The sequence below is a fragment of the Zootoca vivipara genome, chromosome 9 (genome assembly GCF_965207765.1).
Source record: "Zootoca vivipara chromosome 9, rZooViv2.hap1.1, whole genome shotgun sequence".
Classification (NCBI taxonomy): Eukaryota; Metazoa; Chordata; class Lepidosauria; order Squamata; family Lacertidae; genus Zootoca; species Zootoca vivipara.
The window spans coordinates 71,375,120-71,394,588 of NC_142592.1; the positions used below are offsets into that span (position 1 = coordinate 71,375,120).

At 41.1% G+C, this 19,469-nt stretch overlaps 1 pseudogene across 1 annotated transcript; it reads left to right on the forward strand.

The window, feature by feature from the left end:
• Positions 1-1,248: 1,248 nt before the first annotated feature.
• Positions 1,249-10,358, forward strand: LOC118090890 (uncharacterized; annotated as a pseudogene). Its single transcript, XR_015945939.1, has 3 exons — positions 1,249-1,386; positions 2,240-3,213; positions 8,710-10,358. The product of XR_015945939.1 is annotated as an uncharacterized LOC118090890 (transcript).
• Positions 10,359-19,469: the final 9,111 nt, after the last annotated feature.

Below are 19,469 nucleotides of genomic sequence, written 5' to 3' on the forward strand. Positions count from 1 at the left end.
CACCAGCTTTGAATCACGCAGAGTAAAACCACCAGAACCTTCTTGAACCAATAGACTAGGAATGATCTCTATATATTAGATCAATACTTTTCTTGCCTGAAAAATGCAACCATGACACTTAAACGGTCAGCACCAACAGTGTGAATTCTGCTTGGAAATGCACTAGGAGCCAGGGAAGATCCTTTAGGACCAGCGGCTGCTCCCGTTCAGTTGTCTAGCTGCTGCATTCTGGATTACTTGCCGTTTCCGAGTCACCTTCAAATGTAGCCCCATGTAGAACACATGGCAGTAGCTCCAGGCACAATACTTTCATTAGCTTTGAAGGGGCCATTGGATACTTGGTGGTCTTTTCTTCAAAAGACAAATATTTCAAATATATTTACAGTGATGTATGATGTAAATAAAAGGGATCCAGGTGGAGCTGTGGGTTAAACCACAGAGCCTAGGGCTTGCTGATCAGAAGGTTGGCGGTTCGAATCCCTGCAACGGGGTGAGCTCCCGTTGCTCGGTCCCAGCTCCTGCCAACCTAGCAGTTTAAAAGCACGTCAAAGTGCAAGTAGATAAATAGGTACCGCTACAGTGGGAAGGTAAACGGGATTTCCGTGCGCTCCTCTGGTTCGCCAGAAGCGGCTTTGTCATGCTGGCCACATGACCTGGAAGCTGTACGCCGGCTCCCTCGGCCAATAATGCGAGATGAGCGCGCAACCCCAGAGTCGGTCACAACTGGACCTAATGGTCAATGGATCCCTTTACCTTTACCTTATGATGTAAATAGTGTTTCTGTTTTCCTTGTTCCACATTGGAGAGACTTTGATCCTCAGATCTGAGCTCATCTCTCTGCCTTAAACTGCTGTGTTAGTAGCAATGGAAACCTGGGCAGTGTGTTTGGGGTCCTGGGCTGCCTAGACAAGAAGACCCTCTTCTCAGCCTGGCCGGTATGGTCCCAAGGAAAGCAGAGCAGTAGGTTTGGCACCAGCTTGGCTGCAGGAGTTCCTAGAAGGAGGTGTGCAGGACACCATCCAACCGTCTTAGAGACACCACTCAAGATTTGTGTAGCCTTTTCTTCTCCTGAAGATAACTCATGAGGCAGCAAAGGTTTAGGACCAGAAATTTCCTTCTCAATGGGCTCCCTTCCCTGGTTGACGAGCTCCATCTGCCCTTCACTTTCCTCTGCAGCAAGGGCAGAATCTGCCGCCTTGACTGTGGGATTCATTGTTGTTCTCATCCTCTCCCTCCACCAGGGCCTGCCTCCACCTGCAGCAGAATTCCCCAACCCACCAAGGATTTGAGACACACCAGCTATCCGCACCTGGTTTAGCCGGCCGGTTGAAGCTGCTCCTGGGATTGTGGCTCCTGTTACACACTGACAGCTTCTGGAAATCACAGGTGAGAGATGTGTGCAGGGTGGGGACCAATGATGGATAGATTACCCCAGAAGGTGCGCTACAAGTCCCCCACCAAAGTACAGTTATCCATTTGCCTTTAATATCCTGCTTCTCAGTGTCACTTTAGGATAGTCCTGCGTCAGAAGACAAGATCAGGCAGAACATCATTATTATAATGAACAATGGGGGTGGGTGTTTCCGTCTGGGATTCCCATGTGCCAGCTGCTTCTCCTTCTGCTTCTCCTGCTCTCTCCATGCAATGTGAGGCATGTAGATGGAGGTCCATCTCCAAGAACAGGAGCTTCCCTGAGCACCCATTCAGCTGGCTCCAAGCACCAAGCCTTGTCACTAGTTCTCTGACTGACCCAGACCACAGTCGCTGGGAAAGACATAGCCCAATGGTCCGTATGGAACTCCTGAGGCCAAGAGGATTAAAGAAGATCTCGAGGTGGAAACGGGGGGGAACCACTTGATTTGAAAAGGCAATCCCACAGGCTGGGCCGTCTTAAGCATATGTGGCGCCGGGGTGCAAAGATGGACCTCCTGAGGCCAATGGGACTGTGCAGCTGATTCATGAAGATCTAGAGGTGGAAACGGGGGGCAACCACATGATTTGGAAGGCTGTCCCACAGGACGACAGTTTTCCAAGATGATGCTGTGTTATTAAAGATAATTGAGGATTGTGAGAGGCTGCTGATGCATCACTCTCATTTGACATCATTGCATTTTCATTTCTTGAAAATTGGGAACAAGGGTAGGACATGGGAGAATGTAGGAGATGTTGAAATAAGAGAGGTGCTAATGGAGTTTGATGTGCCCTTTTTCCTGTCTTCTCTTTCTTGAAACCCAAACAGGATTTCCTTTCCGTCCAAAAGGTGATGCAGAAGACAGAATTGCGGGGGACAGGACACCTTTGGTTTCATTAGGAATAGCCATTAAAATGTGTGAAATGTGGAATTTGCTTCACTGAATGAGCACACATAGTTCATATCAAGGAACTCAAAAAGGGAAGAACCCATTAAAAGGTATGGAGTGCGGAAAGAGCTTCTGTTTCAATGCAAAACTTAAAACACACGAGCAGATTCGCCCAGGGAGAAAACATTTTAAGTGCAGGGAGTGAGGGAAGAACTTCAGTCAGAGTGGAAACCTTTAATTGCACAAACGGACTCATAATAGGGGGAAACCATTTCAGTGCATGGAGCATGAAAAGAGTTTTGGTGATAGTGGACACCTTAGAAGACATCAACGGATTCACACAGGGGGGAAACCATATAAATGTATGGAGTGTGAAAAGAGCTTTAGTGATAGTGGAAGCCTTAGAAAACATAAATGGACTCACACAGAGGAGAAACCATTTAAATGCAAGGAGTGTGGAAAGAGTTTTAGTGATAGTATAAGACTTAGAATACATCAACGGACTCACACAGGGGAGAAACCATTTAAATGCACAGAGTGTGGAGAGAGCTTCAGTCAGAGTGGACACCTTAGAATTCATCAACGGACTCACACAGGGGAGAAACCATTTAAATGCATGGAGTGTGGAAAGAGCTTTAGTAATAGTGGAAGCCTTAGAATACATCAACGGACTCACACAGGGGAGAAACCATTTCAATGTATGGAGTGTGGAAAGAGCTTTAGTACTAGCGGAACACTTAGAAAACATCAACGGACTCACACAGGGGAGAAACCATTTCAATGTATGGAGTGTGAAAAGAGTTTTAGTAATAGTGGACACCTTCAAATACATCAAAGGACTCACACAGGGGAGAAACCATTTAAATGCATGGAGTGTGGAAAGAGCTTCAGTCAAAAACAAACAAAATGCCAAATGACTCTAAAATGAAAAAAACTATTGGTGCAACAGGAAGCTCCCAACAAAGACGGACCTCAATGGCGGATCACGAAATGGACTTGAAAGAATTGATTTGGAGTCTGAAGGAAGACATGGGAGAAGTGAAAAAAGACCTCGCCGAAATTAAGAAAGAGATGAGTGACAGAGTCAAAACATTAGAGGATAAAGTAGAAAAGCTGGAAGAAAAAGCTGACTGTGATATAAAGGACAAAGAAGAAATAAAGTGCCACATGAAGGAACTTGATGAGAAGAGTTTGGAAACAACAAGAGTAATAGAAGAACTAAAATTGAGAATACAAGAAATGGAAAACACAATAAAGAAAATGACCAAGGAAAAAAAAGACAATAAGAAAGAAATAGAAAAAGCAAAAAAAGACATGGAAAAACAAATGATGATACAAGAGGCACAAATGGATGCGTTGGCCATGATGCAAATGAAGTTAAGGGAAAAGACATTAAGATTTAGGAATATTCCGGAAATGGAAAATGAAAACACCGAAAAAAGAATTGCCGCAGAAATAGCAAAATGGCTAGGACTGGACGAAGCAGGAATTGAAAAACAAATTGAAAAAGCATTTAGAGTAAACTCGCAGAAAGCAAGAGCAAATAATTGGCCCATGGACTGCCTTGTTACATTTAAATCGAGCTGGCTAGTAGAGAAGATTTTGCAAACAAAAGGAAAGAAAAAATTAAGAATGGAAGGTACAGAGACTGTAATACTGAAAGAGATCCCACCACGTTTAATACAAAAGAGACAGAAATACCAATTCTTAACAAAACACCTGAAAGCGAAGAAAATAATCTTCCGATGGGAATACCCAGAAGGATTATCTTTTTTCTACAAGGGAAGAAGGAGAAAATTTGAGAACGTGGGGGGGGCAGATATCTTTTGGAGGAAGTATTGGCAAGAACTAGGGGGGGACAGAGCAAGACAGATTGAGGAAGAAGAGCAGAGAAGAAAAGAGGAAGAAAACATCCAGTCCAGCTCAGGAGAAGAGGAAGATGAAGATGAGGACAACGGGGAAGGGGAGGAAGGCGCAGAAGAAGAGGGGGCCAAGGAACAGGGGGAGATAGAATGAAGGTTAAAATTAAAGAATGTAAAAAGTAGTAATGTAATAGAGGGGTATTCTTTCCTTTCTTTCTATGATCTCCAGAGGATGAATTTGAATTGTATCTCCCGAAAATGATCCTTCTTTTTGCTAAATACTTTACATTATTCTATTTTTTTATATAACCAAAAGGAATTTTATATTAATTATATTGATTCTCCAATCTTTTATTTCCTTAATAAAGTGTAATAAATTGAAGCAGAATGAAATTAAAATTATTTTCATGGAACGTAAATGGCTTAAATGATAAAAAGAAAAGGAATAAAGTGGGACATATATTGAAGAAATTAAATTGTGATATAGCCTGTCTACAAGAGACACATGTAAACAAAAAACATGAAAGGGTCTTGGTAAATCCAAGTTTGGGGAAGGAATTCATTTCGGCCGATGTAAAAAAGAAAAGAGGGGTGGTATTATATATAAAAGGAAAGTGGGAACCCAAAATAGTATGGAAAGACAAAGAGGGAAGGATAATAATGGTAGAAATATTGGTAGAGGGGGAAAAGTGGCTGATAGTTGGGTTATATGCGCCAAATGGGAGTAAAATTAATTTTTTTGAAACAATGGAAGAGAAATTATGGGAACATATGGATAAGCATATAGTATTAATGGGGGATTTCAATGGAACAGTGAACCCAGAATTAGACAAATCAACAAATAAGATTAAAAAAAGAGAAAACAAATTACCAAAAAATTTCGTCGAAATGGTGGAGAATATACAATTAGTGGATGCATGGAGATACAAATATCCAATAAAAAAGGAGTTTACATATTATTCGGCAATTCATAATTCGGCCAGCAGAATTGATGCGATTTGGATAAGTAAAAATTTAACTATAAGATTGGGGAAAGTGGAAATCCAAGCAAAAACAATATCAGACCATAACCCAGTGGTAACAATACTGGAAGAACAAGAAAAAGTAATTAATAAAAGATGGAGATTAAATGTATTCCTACTAAGGAACGAGAAAGTTGTCCAGGGAGCCAAGGAATTAATGAAAGAATATTTTGAAATTAATTGTAATGGGGAAGTGGATTTAGGTACAGTGTGGGAGGCTGGGAAAGCGGTAGTGAGGGGGTATTTTATAAAACAAAATAAATTAGACAGAATAAAAAGAGAAGAAAAAAAATCAAAATTAATGGAGGAAATTAAAAGAAAGGAGAAGATATTATATAGAACTGGAAAGAAAGAAGTAAACCAAGAGATACAGATCTTGCGGTCAGAGTATGAAAAATTGCTAGAAGAAGAAGTAAATAGGCATGTAGAACTATGGAAATACAGGAACTTTGAATGGGCCAACAAACCAGGAAAGCTTCTGGCTTGGCAACTTAAGAAAAGAAGGGATGAAAAATTAATAAATAGAATAAGAATGGAAAATAAAATCATTGAAAAGCCACAAGAAATAAGAAAAATATTTGAAAAGTATTACACCAATCTTTATCAAAAAGAGGAAATAAATGAACAGGATGCCATTGAGTATATAAGAAAATACAGACTCCCAAAAATTCCCCAAGAAAAAAATAAATTTGCTAAATGAACCATTTACAGAAAAGGAAATTAAGGAAGTGATACAAAAAATGAAAAAAGGGAAATCACCAGGGCCAGATGGCATTCCATTAGAATATTATAAAGAGTTAGAAGAAATTATAATAACCCCCTTAAAACAATTAATGAATGAATTACCAAATAAGGGAAATATCCCAGAAAGTTGGAGGGAAGCAACAATAACATTGCTTCCAAAACCAAATTTGAACTTAGAATTACCAAATAATTATAGGCCCATATCATTATTAAATTGCGATTACAAAATTTATGCGGGAGTATTGGCTAAAAGACTAAATTTAATTTTAGGTGAAATGATACATGAAAATCAGGCGGGATTCATTAAAGGGAGACAAATAAGAGATAATATTAGAAACGTAATTAATATTTTAGAATATTTGGAGAGTGATAGAAGTAAAGAGGGCGGAATCCTATCGGTAGATGCAGAGAAGGCATTCGATAATGTTTCATGGTGTTTTTTGGAGAAGGTATTGCAGGAATTAGAATTAGGGGACAAATTAACCAAAGCAATTGGAATTATATATAAAAAACAAATTGCAAGAATTGTGATTAATGGAAAATTGACAGGAAAGATAGAAATATACAAAGGGACCAGACAGGGATGCCCACTGTCCCCCTTATTATTCATAATAATATTAGAAACTTTAATGAAAAATATAAGAGAGGACAATGAAATTGAGGGGATCAAAGTTGGGAAAAACAGATATAAGGCGCGAGCCTTTGCTGATGACCTAATAATAACGACCGAGAACCCGTTAGAGTGCATTCCAAAGGCAATTAAGAAAATAAATGAATTCGGAAAATTGGCAGGATTCAAAATAAATTATAAAAAAAGTGGAATGCTGGTAAAAAATCTGGAAGAGGAAGACAAAATAAGGTTACAGGAGTTAACAGGAATTGAAATAATGAAAAAAATAAAGTACCTAGGGATACAAATGACGCCAAAAAATATTGATTTGTACCAAGAGAATTACGAAAGAATCTGGAAAGAAGTAAAACAAAAATTAGGGATGTGGACAAAATTAAAACTCTCAATTTTGGGAAGAATTTCAGTTATAAAAATGATTGTATTACCCAAGTTAATGTTTTTGTTTCAAAATTTGCCGATCTTAGGGGGGCGGGTAAATTGTTTCAACGAGTGGCGAAAAGAAATAATAAAATTTGTGTGGGACGGAAAAAAACCTAGAATAAAGTATAAAATTTTAACAGATGCAAAAGAAAGAGGGGGATTCGGTTTACCAAATTTGGAAATATATCACGATGCGGCAGGATTGGTCTGGGCAAAAGATTGGATAGAATTAAAAAACAATTTGGTGTTAGATTTAGAGGGAGTGGGACTTGGATTCGGATGGCATAAATACCTAATGAAAGAAAAAATGGAAAATCATAATTGCTTCATGGAAAATATAATCAGAAAGTCAATATATAAAATTTGGAAAAAATACCATAAAATTTTAGAACCCAAAACACCATGGTGGATGTCGCCATTCGAAATTGAAGCCGTAAGAAAAATTAATATGAAAACAAAATGGCCGACATATGAGGAGATTTTGGAAAAGAAAGATGGAAAATGGAGTCTAAAAGATTATGAGAAAATAAAAAATCATTGCAATGTGTGGCTACAATACTACCAGATAAGGCAAAGATACCAATTGGATTGCAAATTAGGATTCGAAAATGAAATGTCAAAATTTGGGAAAATTATATTAGGAGGAAAAGGAAAATACATAAAAAATTTATATCAATTGATTCTAGAATGGGAAACAAAAGATGAATTAACAAAAGAAACGATGATCAGATGGGCACAAGATTTTGGGAAAGTAATAACAATAGAAAAATGGGAAAATTTGTGGAAGCGGGATTTAAGATTAGTGACAAATTATGATTTGAAAGAAAATTTTTATAAAATGCAATACAGGTGGTATTTGACGCCTTCTAAATTATCCAAAATGTACAAAGGTGCAAGCAATATTTGTTGGCGGTGCCAAGAAGAACCTGGAAACCAATTACATATATGGTGGAAATGTAAAAAAATTAGAAAATTTTGGGATGAAATATATAATGAATTAAAAAAAATTCTAAAATACCCCTTCAAAAAAGATCCAGAGATGTTCCTGTTAGGGATAATAAGTGATGAAATAAAAATAAAGGATAAAGTATTAATAATGCATGCGACAGTCGCCAGCAGAACATTAATCGCAAAGAACTGGAAAAGTAAAATAATACCGACAAAAGAAGAATGGCTGGAAAAATTGATAAATTATCAAAATTTGACAATTAGGGCAGAGAGAGCAAAAGGAGTGAAAGAAGAAAGATTAGTAAAAGATTGGAATCTATTTAAACAATACCAGAAAAAATTAATAGAAAAAACCACTCTTCTAGCGGATATATAAAAGACACAGGATAAGAACAAGAGGAAAAGATAGGAGAAAAGGTACGTATAAGGAATATAAGGAAAAGCAAAAGACCAGAGCAAAGGGGGAACTGGAAGTCAGCTTTTAGAGGGGGGAAAGGGGGAGGGGGTATCGGAGGAAAGAAAAGGGAACGCTTTTCATTTTAAGGATTTATTTATAATTTATGATTTTGTTATCAGATCTATGTTGAAGTTTGGTTTCCTTAAGTTCATTCAAGATTAAGTTTGTATTATTTATCAGTTTTTTTTATCTTTTCTTGAATTTTGTTTGCTGATTAAGATTATGATTATATTTATCTGTTATTTGTTATTATTTGTTATTGTTCATTCGTTATCATTTGTAAGTATTTTTAAATTCCAATAAAGTTTAATTAAAAAAAAAAAAAAAAGAGAAACCATTTAAATGCACAGAGTGTGGAAAGGACTTCCGTCAGAGTGGAAGCCTTCGAAGACATCAATGGTCTCACACAGGGCTCAAACCTTGTAAATGTATGACGTGTGGAAAGAGCTTCCGTTGTAGTACAAGCCTTAGAAGACATCAGCGGACTCACACAGGGGAGAAACCATTTCAATGTATGGAGTGTGAAAAGAGTTTTAGGAATAGTGGACACCTTAGAATACATCAACGGATTCACACAGGGGCGAAACCATTTCAATGTATGGAGTGTGGAAAGAGCTTTAGTACTAGCGGAACACTTAGAAAACATCAACGGACTCACACAGGGGAGAAACCATTTCAATGTATGGAGTGCGGAAAGGTCTTCAGTCAGAATGGAAACCTTAAATTACACCAACAGATTCACACAGGGGCGAAACCATTTCAATGTATGGAGTGTGAAAAGAGTTTTAGTAATAGTGGATACCTTAGGAAACATCAACGGACTCACACAGGGGAGAAACCATTTCAATGTATGGAGTGTGAAAAGAGCTTTAGTGATAGTGGAAATCTTAGAATACATCAACGGACTCACACAGGGGAGAAACCATTTCAATGTATGGAGTGTGAAAAGAGCTTTAGTGATAGTGGAAGCCTTAGACAACATCAACGGACTCACACAGGGGAGAAACCATTTAAATGCATGGAGTGTGGAGAGAGCTTCAGTCAGAGTGGAAACCTTAGACAACATCAACAGACTCACACAGGGGAGAAACCATTTAAATGCATGGAGTGTGGAAAGAGCTTCAGTCAGAGTGGACACCTTAGACAACATCAACAGATTCACACAGGGGAGAAACCATTTAAATGCATGGAGTGTGAAAAGAGTTTTAGTAATAGTGGACACCTTAGAATACATCAACGGACTCACACAGGGGAGAAACTATTTAAATGCATGGAGTGTGGAAAGGACTTTAGTTATAGTGGAAGCCTTAGAATACATCAACGTACTCACACAGGGGCGAAACCATTTCAATGTATGGAGTGCGGAAAGGTCTTCAGTCAGAATGGAAATCTTAGAAAACATCAACGGACTCACACAGGGGAGAAACCATTTCAATGTATGGAATGTGAAAAGAGTTTTAGGAATAGTGGACACCTTAGAATACATCAACGGACTCACACAGGGGAGAAACCATTTCAATGTATGGAGTGTGGAAAGAGCTTTAGTACTAGCGGATCACTTAGAATACATCAACGGATTCACACAGGGGCGAAACCATTTAAATGCATGGAGTGTGGAAAGAGCTTCAGTCAAAGTGGACACCTCAATATACATCAACGGATTCACACAGGGGAGAGATCATTTTAATGTATGGAGTGTGGAAAAAGCTTCAGCCAGAGTGAAAATTGTTGAGGAAGACATCCGTGGACACGGGGGGGGGGGGGAGAGACACCATTTAAATGCATGGCTTCAGTCAGAGTGGAAGTCCCACATCAACAGACTCATGGACAGGAAGAACTTTTAGAGTTGAAACCGTAGAAACCAACAACAAACTCAAAGAGGAGAAGCAGTTTAAATGTAAAGATTGCAGAAAGTTATTTAGTTATAATGGAGTACTTAAGGAACATCTGGGGAGTCTCACAGGGGAGATACCCATTTAGATGTATGGAGTGTGGGAGGTGTTTCTCTCAGAGTCCACTCTGAGCATTGAACTCAGCAGGAAATCATTCTTAAAAAGATGAGGTATATGTGAAGTTCTGTTGTTTATATATAAAATTGTATAGTACTGAAATAATGAAGGTAATGTCTCACAATAGTGAGTATAATTTTAGATGTAAAGTAACTTTGGTTTTGGCACCAAACTCTGTCACCCCCCTCCCCAACTGCATGATCTCCAAGCACTGCTTCTTCACCAGAAGTCCATCTTTGCCCCCCAGGCCTTTTGAAGAAAACTTAAAATGTTGTAATTTAATGGGAGATTTCCCCCCGGATGTCTCCTGGGGGCCCCATCTTCACTCATGAGCCCCATGATTCACACAAACTACCAAAAACCTCTTAAACCAATACACTGGATATGATCTCTCTACATTAGATCAATACATTTCTTTGCCTGAAAAATGCAGCCATGACACTTTCAAGGTCAGCACCAAGTGTTTGAATTCTGCTTGGAAATGTGCTGGGAGTCAGGGAAGATCCTTTAGGACCAGTGAGATGTGGTCTCGGTGGCTGCTCCCATTCAGTTGCCGTTTCCAGGTCACCTTCAAAGGTAGCCCCATGTAGAGCGCATTGCAGTAGTCCTAGCGAGAGATAGCCAGAGCATGCACCACTCTGGCGAGACAGTCGGCAGGCTGGTAGGCTCTCAGCCTGCATTTTCATATAATTCTCTTTTAATAAAATACAATCTGTAAATTTTAAATTCACCTTCCACATCTTTTCCCGGCCTTCAAGTTGTATGTTGTGACCTAGATCCTGAGCCCATTTTATTTGTGCCGACTTTACCATTTCGTCCAGCGTTTCCCCATACAGCGGGAGGTTATACATTTTTAAAAGTAATTTTGTATCACTCTCTTTTTTTTATATATATTTTATTAATTTTCCAATTAAAACCAATTATATCACATTCATTATTTCAAATTATACACATATATATATCAATCAAACCGAATGTTATGCCAAATCGTCTAAAGAATTTTTTATTTGGGTTCCCATGCTTCAAGAAATTGGGGATTCCTCGCAACCGTCCACTGCCGTCTTTTTTCTAAAGTTCAAATCGTCCTCCAAGTTCATAATAATCCAGATCTTCCCCTTACAGTCACATAGATGTTTTCCACTTTCAACCGATTGTTTCCCAGCTGCTGAGATAAATATCAAACGAGGTTTCACAAATGTTCTTTCTCCTGTGTGGGTTAATCAGTCCAGCCTCCCCATAAATCTTCTTAGTCTGGAGCTCCCTGTTGCGTCGAAGCAGCGCCATCTTAAAAAGCTCAAATCACTTTCGTTTTCTCTCATAGCCATGAAGATTAACGATCTTTATAAAATTTACAGCTTTTCCAGGCAGAAGACCCAAACATCAAACCATAAACTCTTGGTAAATTAATGGATCTCCTTGCCCTATAGCTGAACTTAGCTTCAGGTCGCTGCTCCAATTCAAAGTGCGTCACAGCTCATAAATCCTCCGAACGCGTCCAGGACTCCTTCCGTCCGACTAGGGGGGGGGGGCTTTTCTCATCGGCAACTCCACATCTTTAAAAAATATGCTCAGTAACAACAGTTTATAAAGTTCAACTCACACAGTCTTTTGCTTCTCTTTCACTCCAAACAAGCCAGGACATCGCGTCTGGGAAGGTACGAAGTAACTCATATGAAGAAAAATAAAACTCCATTCCCTTATCGCTCCGTCCCCATCAATCCTTCTTCCAGATGATATACAGCCTTTAACTTCTCTCCCTCAGCAGCATAGATTTCTCAGCAGTAAACAGCGCTTCTTCCCCTCCTTCTGAAGTATGTCCATAGATTTAAGCCTAATTATCTTCTTTAACCATGGAAATCCCCGCCATGCAGATTAGCGTCCGGGAGTCCTGGCCCTTGTAAGTGCTTTTCAGCCCAAGCTCCCCCCACTCCATAAACAGTCGGAGTGGGTCTGGGGGCATCGCGGGCCAGCGGCCCCTCTCCGTAACCCCCGGAGAGGGTAGGGGGTTGCCATTTACTCCCCTAGCAACCGCCAAATTCCTTACGAAGGTCAGAGGGATGGAAAACAGGTCCGCCATTCCTGCCGGCGGAAACCGGAACCTCGTAATTTTGTATCACTCTCAATTATCTCTTTGAAAGTTTGAAACTGTGTAACTGAAACCTTTCTTATTGTCTTCCTTAAACTGTTCATTTAGTTGTCTATGATGTAAGCAACTTTGTAAATAGATCTTAATTTTCCCATGTCCTTTCAACTTTAGCTCTTTTTAAATCTCTTACTGGTTTTGAGTGAAATAAAAATAAAATCTTTGGTAGTTCATTCATCTTTATTGCTGCTTTCCTTCCCATCAAAGAAAGTTTCATTCTATTCCAAATTTCCAAATATTTCTTAATCTCATTCCAAACTTTCTCATAGTTATCCTTATATAAATTTAAATTTTTATTGGTAAGCGAAATTGCTAAATATTTGACTTTTTAAATGAATTTCTATTTTTGTAATCTCCTGCAATTCCTTTTTCTCCAGTTGTGTCATGTTTTTTGTTAATAGTTTTTGTCTTTCCTTTATTTAATTACAATCCTGTCACTCGCCCAATCTCTTGTATTTTTTCTAAAGCTTTAGGGAGACATAGTTTTGGTTCCTCAACTGTAATTTCCAAGTCATCTGCAAATGCTTTCAACTTAAATTCATTTCCCCCTTTCTTATTCCCACAATCTGTTTATCTGCTCTTAAATTTCTGTTCAAAGTCTCCAGGACCAGAATAAATTTTAAAGGTGATAATGGACATCCTTGTCTCGTTCCTTTTTCTATTTTGAATTGATTCATTATCACCTGATTAATAATTAGTTTTGCATTCTGTTCTGTATATACAGCTTGTATGCCTTTTATAAACTTTTCTCCATATTCCATTTCTTCCATCACTTTCTTCATAAAATCTCAAGATATATTGTCAAATGCTTTTTCCGCCTCTATAAACATCATTGCTGTTTTTTTCTCATTTCTTCTAAGTATTCTATTACATTTAAAATGTTTATTATATTATCTTTCATCTGTCTACCTGGAGGAATCCCACTTGGTATGGATATATATAAACATTTAAGACCTTTTTTTGAATCTATTAGTTAAAATATTAGCAAATATTTTTGATCAAAAATAGTTTTTGATCAAAGTCAGAGCTATATCTTGTTTTGGAATCAAGGTAATATAAGCTTTCTTCCATGTTTCTGGAATTTCCCCTTTTGTTAATATTTCATTCATTGGTTTTACAAGCTGTTCTCTAAATTTTTTATAATACTTTGCTGATAATCCATCTGGTCCTGGTGATTTACCCACCTTTATTTGACTTATTGCATCGGAGATTTCTTGGTCTGTTATTTGTGTATTTAAGAGAACTGTCTCTTCTTGTTTTATTTTTGACAGATGACACTCTCTCTCTCTCTCTCTCTCTCTCTCTCTCTCTCTCTCTATATATATATATATATATTCCTGTATGTTGATTATCTCTTCATTTCCTCTTTTATATAAATTCGGAAAGTATTTTAAAAAGGCTTCCCTTATTACTTTTGTTTTATCCAAAACTTTCCCATTGGAATTAATTTTACCTATATAATTCATTTGTTGGTTTCTGCTTAGTTGCCATGCCAACAACTTTCCAGGTTTGTTTGCATGCTCAAAAAATTTCTGATTCATTTTCCTTTAACTTTCCATGCTATTTCTTCATTAATTATCATTGAATACTGTGATTGTAATAATTTTATTGCCTGTTTGAATGATTGTTTATTTGGATTTTTTCCTAATTCTTTTTCCTTCTTTGATATGGCATCCAAAATTTATTTTTCCCTTGCTTCCATGGCTCTTTGTTTACAGCATTTTGTTGTATTAAAAAAAACCTCTCACGACTGCTTTACTAGCATCCCATATAGTTTGGATTTTTGTTTCTTTGTTTAAGTTCAATTTAAAATATTCCTCTAGTCTTTTTTTTTTTTTGGTATTGTCTACTGATTCTTGGTCATCCAAGAAGTCATCTTTAAATCTCCATCTAAAGGTTGATCATTCTTCTTTTTGCATTTCCATGACCACTGGGTTGTGATCCGACAAAGTCCTCGGATCTATCTCAACTTTCTTCACTTTTAAATCCAACTCTTTAGTGATGCAAACTGCATCGATTCTCGCATTGCTCTCATGGACATGAGACTAGTACGTGAACTGCTTCTCCATTAAATGCCTTACTCTCCAAATGTCTACCAAGACTATTTATTACCTGCAACAACAACAAAAGATATCAGAGTTTTCAGAGTCGCCACAGCAATTTCTTTCCAAGGACATAGACTGCTGGGGGTGGGGCTGAGAAAAGGGGAAGGTTTAATTATAAGGACATTTTCTCTCTTTCTGACCTCAAAACATGGGTTCCCTAGGATTCAAAAGATTGTAAAAGCAGCAAGAATTGTCTCAAGATCACGCTTGCCTCAAGATATGCAACTGATATAGAACTACTAATTAATTACTAAGGGAATGCTGTGGATGTAGCCTATCTTGATTTCAGCAAGGCCTTTGACAAGGTGCCCCATGATATTCTTGTAAAGAAGCTGGTAAAATGCGGGCTAGACAATGCTACCATTCAGTGGATTTGTAACTGGCTGGCTGACCGAACCCAAAGGGTGCTCATCAATGGCTCCTCCTCATCCTGGAGAGTAGTGACTAGTGGGGTGCCACAGGGTTCTGTCTTGGGCCCAGTCTTGTTCAACATCTTTATCAATGACTTGGATGATGGGCTTGAGGGCATCCTGAGCAAGTTTGCAGACGACACCAAATTGGGAGGGGTGGCTAATACCCCAGAGGACAGGATCACACTTCAAAATGACCTTAACAGATTAGAGAAATGGGCCAAAGCAAACAAGATGAAATTTAACAAGGAGAAATGTAAGGTACTACACTTGGGCAAAAAAAAAAATGAAAGGCACAAATACAGGATGGGAGACACCTGGCTTGAGAGCAGTACATGTGAAAAGGACCTAGGAGTCTTGGTAGACCACCAACTTGACATGAGTCAGCAGTGTGATGCAGCAGCTCAAAATGCCAATGCAATTCTGGGCTGCATCAAGAGGAGTATAGCATCTAGATCAAGGGAAGTAATAGTACCACTGTATTCTGCTCTGGTCAGACCTCACCTGGAGTACTGTGTCCAGTTCTGGGCACCACAGTTCAAGAAGGATACTGATAAGCTGGAACGTGTCCAGAAGAGGGCAACCAAAATGGTCAAAGGCCTGGAAACGATGCCGTATGAGGAACGGCTTAGGGAGCTGGGTATGTTTAGCCTGGAGAAGAGAAGGTTATGGGGTGATATGATAGCCATGTTCAAATATATAAAAGGACTAGCTGGCCCTGCCACGTGTTGCTGTGGCCTAGTCTGTGAAATGGGCCCTCAGATTCCCCCTTCAGACCCCCCTGTAGGCCACCCTGTGGTTTAGTCTGTGAAATGGGCCCTCAAAGTCTCCCTTCAGAGTCCCTTGTGAAATGGGCCCTCAGAGTCCCCCTTCAGACTCCCCTGTAGGCCCCACTTGTTCCCTGAGGGGGGGATCTCTGATTGTGTAGCGGCCTTGTGCCTACGGGGCTTGTTGGTGGGGAGATACCCGTGGATCCAGGCCTGGTGTTGTTCCCTGCTGGTCGCGAGTTGGGTGGGCGGATGGGGGGGACGATTGTGGCTATGGGGTGCGCTGTTTTGTGTCGGTGGGGAGATCTCCGCCGAGGGCGGGGATCGTGGATTGTGCGAGATATGAGCGGAGGGCATGGATGGTGGATCAGGTAGGATGGTGAAGGCCAAGACCTGTGTGGGGGATCTGTTGAGAGTGGGGGGATCTCTGGGCTAGGTACCTCTGTGGCGGGAGGGGGTCCTTGGGGAGCAGACTACTGTTGGGGTGGCCTGGTCCTTGGCAGAGGTCTGTTCTCCGGGGTGAGCTGTGTCCTGAGATGGTGGGGTGGATGGAGAGTGGCCGTTATTTTGCCAGTGGGAGGAATTTTGGGTGTATGTTGGATTTTGTTTGGTGGGGTGGATGGGGAGTGGGCGGGATTTTGGCAGTATGTTGGATGTTCTTCGTAGGATGTCCACTGGAGGGGGCAATTTTTGGGTATACAAATCCTGGTTTCTACCTGTCCTAGGTGTGTGTATGGACAATGTAAGTGGATAGAGACGCTCTCACATGCGCTCCCGATGTTGTGGGCAAATTTGAGGACGATTGGGTAAGCGGTTGTGGAGAAAGGTTCGTTGGAACAAACATGCACCCTCTACATTTATATATATATATATATATATAGATGTCATATAGAGGAGGGAGAAGGGTTGTTTTCTGCTGCTCCAGAGAAGTGGACACGGAGCAATGGATTCAAGCTACAAGAAAGAAGATTCCACCTAAACATTAGGAAGAACTTCCTGACAGTAAGAGCTGTTCGGCAGTGGAATTTGCTGCCAAGGAGGGTGGTGGAGTCTCCTTCTTTGGAGGTCTTTAAGCAGAGGCTTGACAGCCATCTGTCAGGAATGCTTTGATGGCGTTTCCTGCTTGGCAGGGGGTTGGACTGGATGGCCCTTGTGGTCTCTTCCAACTCGACGATTCTATGATCTCTTTTCCCCTGCATGTTTTACCGTTATCCATCTATTATAAGTTTGTTTCACTTTACAAGTGTCATTGTATTCCTGCCAATGATTTCAACTGTCTACAGTGGTCTTTTAAGATATATTAAAAGGCTATTCCAGTCTTTTAAAAATACTTGGTCCTCCTGGTTCCTGATCTTTCCTGGGTACACCCAAGTCCTGCCTGTGTAGACAGACCCAAATTGGGCCTTAATGCAGGGATGAGGGACCCTGTAACTCGCGCCTCCCTACTAGCTCCCCCCCCCCTCCTGCAAAGGGGCTCCAGCTGCCTCATTGGCCAGGAGGCGTCTCCAGGGTGGGGTGGGGCAAGGTGGGGAGGGAGGGAGGAGCAGGGCAGCTAAGGATGCCAAGCTATGGGGGAGGGGTGCAACACTCAGCCGCCATTTCACCCTCTCCACCTGGCTTAGATTTGTTTTCTTAGTGAAATGGGGTTTTATTGATTGATTTCTTGGGTCTGTATATAGTGGACATTGTAGTAAGTAATGGCAAATGTCCTCTACACACAATGGTGGAGGAAGGGGGTGCGGGGAGGGGTGCGGGCTGCCCCAGGTGTCATCGCTGAGAGGGGTGACAAAATGACAAAAAATAGGAGTTAAAACAACAACAAAATTGGACTCATGAAACTTTTGAGTTCAGTCAACGTAACGAAACATGGCTGGCACCAGGCGCCACACCGCGGGGACCAGCACTTTTTTTAAAAAAAATAACTATTTATTCAATTTTCCAATTAAACACATTTAAAACTTTATACAAAACAAACAAACAAACAAACAAACATTCAAAATACATACATCACTCTTTTAACACTTCTCATTTCTCCTAACAAAAAATACTCCACCGAGTTTGACTTCCCTCCCTCCCCTCAATAGGTTTTCTAATCAGTTCTTGTCTCGCAGTTCCTTTATATCTAGTCCTTAAAGTCAACTCGTAGGATTTATTTCAAGCCTGCAAGTGTCTTTAAACCTCTACAGTTCTTTTCCATATAATCCACAAATTTACTCCAATCTCTTAGAAACTTTGTCTCCCTCTGGTTTCGAATCCTGCTAGTCAGTCTCGCTAATTCTGCATATTCAATCATCTTTGTCTGCCACTCTCGCGGGGACCAGCACTTACCACGGGGCCTGCAGTGTGCCCAAGCCATGCATCTCTCCTGGGAGTGACGTGGTGTCTTGGGCGGGTGCAGGCTCCGCGCTGCCTGAGACATCAGCATGGGGCTTGTGTCTGCCCCCTGCCTCTCCCTCAGCCGCCCTACAGCTGAGGGTTGTGGGAATGTTCAGGGAGGCAGGAGAGGATACATTGCTTAATAATATCCTTCCTAACTTACGCTAGCAAGTTCTAGAACTTAGCAGAGTTGTACATTCCCCTTTAAGCACACAGCGGGTAGCTGGTTGCCAGCTTGTTTCAGCTTCTCTCTGAAAGCCAAGAGAGCATCTCCAACTAAAAAGCTGGTGGGCCTACGATGGAGAGGAAGGCAAGAGAGTGTGTGCAGCGTGCCTTGTCCTTTTGTGATACCTGGGCAGGTAAGGACATGTCCACCTCTAGTCACATGCAAGAGGAAGGATGTCCCAGTCAGGAGGAAACAGGAAGTATTCTACTGGCTGGAACAAACATTCTCCCGCAAGTCCACTCTAGGGAAACAAGGAATGTTGTACTTGACTGCTATCTGTGTATCACATCTGACAAGGGGGAGGCGGTGGAGAGGCTCTGTGCTGTGCCCTCCACCCCCAAGGCCCACTCGCCCTGCCCCCGGCTGGTGGATGCACACACCCCACCCCACCCCACCCCACCCCCCAAGCTGCCTTCCTCTGGGCCCCAGCCTGCTCTCTTGGAGCGCTAACCACCGTGGAGTAGGCTCGGGTCGGGCCTGGGGTCGGCCATGTGTCCTTACCCTCCTGGTGCTCTCCTACCTCCCCTCCTCGCAAGGGCTCCCGTCTTTTTTCCTCCTTCCTCTTTCTCTCTCTTCCTTCTTCTCTCCTTCTCCCTGCATTGGCTCCAGGGTTTTCCTGGCCCTGAAGTGCCGCTGGGCAGTCGGCCGGGTGGCTGGGCACTCTCACTCCCGGCTCGATTTGGGTCTTGGGGGGTGGTGGTCAGCAGTTCTCCCAGCTGACGCACCAGGCGTCCCTGCCCCCCCCCCTTGGCAGAGGCAGTGACAGTCTCAGCAGCCCAGATCCAGCCTGGTAGTGCAGTTGGCTCTGACTGGCTTCAGGAGCTGCTCGCTGCCGTGGCGCCCGAAATTTTGCCTCACCAGAACTCCCCATGTGATGTGTCTTGTGCTGTTGAACCAATCACGCAACATTCATTCCCTACTAATAAATCTACAACACTTAAAATATCATTCTGGGGACAGATTTTGTCCAGGGACAGATCTGTAATTCCGGGGACTGTCCCCGGGAAACAGGGACGTCTGGTAACCATTCTAGGGTCTTGCTGGTATTT